Consider the following 5,317-nt stretch of genomic DNA (forward strand, 5'->3'; position numbering starts at 1 on the left):
GGAAAGAGTAGAGAAACTTGTCAGGACCCAGGAACTGAATGTGCGAGTGCAGAAAGGTGATACAAGCAGCATTACATTTCAGTGCGAGGAGAAGGTTTTCAGTGTGAGCAGGTAAATCGTATTGTGAGGACCTGGTAGCATTATGCTTTCAAACTGAAAAATCATGCTCTTGATTACAGTTAGGAATAAACGCCTATATCCCTGTCCGTAGTGACCCATTCATGACCTCTACTTTCATTACTAGTATATCTGACTATACTGTGAATACTTATAACATTAACAATAGATAGATTGACCTTCTTGATGTAATGTTTTTATTCCTCCTTCCTTTCATTCTTATTTCCTTTATTCATCTCCCATTCTTATTTTTTTCTTTATCTTTCCTCTGGCCTTCGCCCCCTTCTTGCCTACTGTATCTTTCATCCTTCCCTTTTATAATCCTTTCTCCTTTCTTTTTGTTTTTTCTCCCTTACTGATGTTTTTTTTCTTTCAGCTTTCCTTTCTTTGCTTTTTCCTTCCTTCCCTTGCTCTTCTTTCTTCCACCCATCTTTTTTCAGTCCTGTTTCTAACTCTTCTTCTTTTCACCTGCCTTCTTTATTCTTCTCTTTCAATTCTGAGCTTGTATTTATGAATTAAATTGTTTTTAGACTTCACCTCTTTCATAAAATATTAAACTTACCTTTCTTTTACATCTTTTTTTCTTTCATTATGCTTTTCCCCTTTTTTCTGCTTTTGCCTTCTTTGCCTTTTGTAATTTTCTTTCTCTCAACTTTTTTTTTGGTTTGGCTCCACTTTTATATCTTTAAATGCACTAACATTTCAACATCCAGCAACTTCTCAGCAATCAGCATCTTTCCGCCATCTTATCAGCGCATTATTTCTTCAGAAATTACGTTTTTCTACATCTTTTGTTTTTTTCATTTTTTATGCTGGTAGACAAGTATAGCTGTGCTGATGAAAGTAATCCACCAGCAAGAGCTCATTAATAGTGCTGGCCCACCAGCATGGTCTTGCTACTGAAGAGGTAGGCTACACCAGCAAGGGCTGGTTGATGTTGCTGTGCCAGATTATAACCTAGATTACTATTGCTCATTATTTAGTACATATTTATGCATTCAGCAGGCCTACACTACTTTAACTGTCCTTGTATCTTTTTTGCCTTTGGTTATTTATACTGTGTATATGAGAACAGAAACACAACATGAACTAAATAATTTAGGCTAGCAATGGCATACAGCTGTTTGTGATTCACTGTTAGTATATAATTTATTCATTAATTGTAAAAGTGGCTATAATACAACACATACAACACATTTTCATTTGGATGCATTGACAATAAATTAATACATTAATACAAAAAAGAAAAGATTTTTGAACATTAAACTTTAAATGGAATCAGTTCACAAAATGTTATAATAGTTATTATAGCTGGCTGTAGTTCTGGAAGTAAATGATTTCTGTAAAGAAATTGCATAACTGACAGGTGAAGCACATTAATTTACACACTTTTTAAATGTTTGACAAATTGCTTATTTAAGGTTTCAATACAATGTTTTTTTTATGTGGACTTTATGAGTAGTTAACAAAAATGAATGGAGTGGCCATTTTTGTCTCTAATTGTTTAACATGTCTGTCATATTTGTGTGTCTTTGTGCTCCTTTTGAGTCTCTGTGTTCATTCCGAGCCTTTTTGTATTTGTGTGTGTCTTTGCAGTATTGTTGTGACTGTGTGGTTATGTTCCTCTTTATGATCATTCTGCATGTGTAGTCATTTTGCATGTCTGTGGTATTTTTGTGCCTCTTTGTAGTTGTTTTGACTCTTGGTAGCAACCACTCTGCATCTATTTCTTTGTCATTTTGCACATCTTTGAGGTTATTTTGTGTCTTTTACAAGTAAGTTGACCAACTTTCCAACAAGACAGTCACTTGAAACAGAGCCTCTGACCCAGGGGCCTCCTAAAACCTTGGGCCTCTGGGCCTGTGCCCAGTAGACCTGTTCAGTAATTCATCCATGATCCCAGCATGCACTGAACCAAATGACTAAAACTCCAGCATTGAAATCATTTTACTGACTCTCAGTACTGAACCAGTATCAAAATATAAATATTTAAAGCTCTGAATTGTTTGGCTGCTTGCTGCATTTCCAACCCTCTCAGTGAAGCCACTTAAGCCCTTTTGATCATCAAGTTTTGTGGTTTTCTGTCTACTTACCATATGATCTAGGGAGAAAAGAAAATTGGTGACTGATGACCTGAGATCTGTCACAACTGCAAATTCAGAACGTTACTCAGATTAGTGACTGGGTGTTGGGATGTTGTTTCCTTGACTGGGGATTTGCACAAACATTTTTTTGCAAAACAGAATTTAATGTTTAATGAAATGTGCAATATGAATTCAGTTAAAACCTGCAAACCATGCAAAGTAGAGTTCAGGCCAGTGATAATTTTTCTGTTTGTTTTCCCTCTGTTTCCTTCCCAGTTTGGAAAGATGAATTTCTTATGCATGCAGTTTGGAATAATGCACTATTGAAAAGCTAACAATTATTTATTTTTATTGATGCAGCATGTCATTAGCGACAAAAAAAACAACGTTTTCTCTACAGGCACCTACAGAAGAAAGCGGGACTTGTAAATATGCATGTTTCCAGATTAACCACCAGGTAGCAGCAGTGTCACGCTGCCATCAACCATCCCTCAGCAAATTATGATCTACAGTGAGGAACAGAAGTATTTGAACACCCTACGATTTTGAAAGTTCTCCCACTTAGAAATCATGGAGGGGTCTGAAATTCACATTGTAGGTGCATTCCCACTCTGAGAGACAGAATTTTAATTAAAAAAAATTTCAGGAAATCACATTGTATGATTTTTAAAGAATTTATAGGTCTTGCACTGCTGAACATAAGTATTTGAACACCTGAGAAAATCAGTGTTAATATTTGGTACAGAGACCTTTGTTTGCAATTACAGAGGTCAAACGTTTCCTGTAGTTCTTGACCAGGTTTGCACACACTGCAACAGGGATTTTGGCCCACTCCTCCACACAGATCTCCTCTAGATCTGTCAGGTTTTGGGGCTGTCGCTGAGCAACGCGGAGTTTAAGCTCCCTCCAAAGATGTTGTATTGGATTGAGGTCTGGAGACTGGCTAGGCCACTCCAGAACCTTGATATGCTTCTTACGGAGCCACTCCTTGGTTATCCTGGCTGTGTGCTTTGGGTCGTTGTCATGTTGGAAGACCCAGCCACGACCCATCTTCAATGCTCTGACTGAGGGAAGGAGGTCGTTGCTCAAAATCTCACAATAAATGGCCCCATTCATCCTCTCCTCAATACGGTGCAGACGTCCTGTCCCCTTCACACAAAAGCACCCCCAAAGCATGATGTTACCACCCCCATGCTTCACAGTAGGGATGGTGTTCTTGAGATGCAACTCAGCCTTCTTTTTCCTCCACACACGACGAGTGAAGTTTAGACCAAAAAGTTCTACCTTGGTCTCATCTGACCACATGACTTTCTCCCATGCCTCCTCTGGATCATCCAGATGGTCTTTGGCAAACTTCAGACGGGCCTGGACATGTGATGACTTGAGCAGGGGAACCTTCCGTGCAATGCATGATTTGAAACCATGACGGCGTAGTGTTCTACCGACAGTGACCTTTGAAACTGTGGTCCCAGCTCTCTTCATGTCATTGACCAGCTCCTCCCTTGTAGTTCTGGACTGATTCCTCACCTTTCTTATCATCAGTGATACCCCACGAGGTGAGATCTTGCATGGCGCCCCAGTCCGAGGGAGACTGACAGTCGTCTTTAGCCTCTTCCATTTTCTAACAATTGCTCCAACAGTTGATCTATTTTCACCAAGCTGCTTGGCAATTGCCCCGTAGCCCTTTCCAGCCTTGCGGAGGTCCACAATTTTGTCTCTGGTGTCTTTTGACAGCTCTTTGGTCTTACCCATGGTAGTAGTTGGCGTCTGACTGACTGTGGGGTGGACAGGTGTCTTTAAAGAGCTCAGACAGGTGCTACTAATTTAGATTAATGAGTGGAGTAGAGGTGGACTTTTTCAAGGCACAGTAACAGGTCTTTGAGAGCCAGAATTCTTGCTGTTTCTCAGGTGTTCAAATACTTATGTTCAGCAGTGCAAGACAAATAAATTCTTTAAAAATCATACAATGTGATTTCCTGAATTTTTTTTTTTAAATCGCCTCTCAGAGTGAGAATGCACCTACAATGTGAATTTCAGACCCCTCCATGATTTCTAAGTGGGAGAACTTGCAAAATCGCAGGGTGTTCAAATACTTCTGTTCCTCATTGTAATTTACAATTTCATTTGTTGTTATCTGGCGTGAACACAGAGAAAACACACAGCTAAATTCTACTTAATTGTATGTTTAGTAACACAATAAAAAAAATACAGAATAAATACAATCCAGCAGTTAATTTTACAAGTATAGGCTATAGAGTTTGAGCTGTTCTTGACGGTGCACAATCAAAACATCAGCCCTATTATGATTATGATTCTGACATTCAGCCAAAAAACATGAGGTCTATTCAGGTCCTAAGGTGATGCAGTCAAAGACTGGAGTGAGACTGTTTATAGAGTAGTGGCGCTGGACTGACTTGCTAGTTGAGTGACTCAAATTGATTAACAGTTTCTCTGGATTTATCATGTGTTTGTGATATACTGTGGATTTGTTGGAAGCCGGCACATTACTAGCTTTATTAAATGATTTAAGAATATACAGTATGTTCTAATTTATCAGTGGGAATCCATGGGCTGTGACTTTTCTTAGTATTCAGTGCTTCTCATGATATGCAATGTGTATTACCAGATTCCAGTTGTAATGTTTTTATGTCTATTCACTTTTAGGTCATTCTTTAAAACTGTAACTGCTAGGAAAAATCAAACAGGCTTAAAACAGCATGTATTGATTTTTTTCCCCAGCGGAAAAAGGTGCAAACACAACACTGACATTTTTATTGATGATGATGCTGTCATGGCTGAAAACATTAGCAAACAGTTTACACTGATGGTCTAATCAGCAATGATTGGTCAATTAATCAGACCTAACTTTAACTGGCAAATATTTTACTTATGAAATGATTATTTTTGTCATTTCTTAACCCAAAATGCCAAAAATCTGATGACCCTAACTTCCCAAGTGTGAGTTACCCCAGACTGTGAAAAACATTTCCATATTTTAAAAGTTGTATTTATTTACTTACTTACTTTTTAAATTTTGTACAAATTATTAATTGTAAAAATACTTATCAATCAATGATGAAAACAACTGTTAGGTGCGCCCCCACAGCAGACACAGA

The sequence above is a fragment of the Monopterus albus genome, unplaced genomic scaffold (genome assembly GCF_001952655.1).
Source record: "Monopterus albus unplaced genomic scaffold, M_albus_1.0 scaffold291.1, whole genome shotgun sequence".
NCBI lineage: Eukaryota > Metazoa > Chordata > Actinopteri > Synbranchiformes > Synbranchidae > Monopterus > Monopterus albus.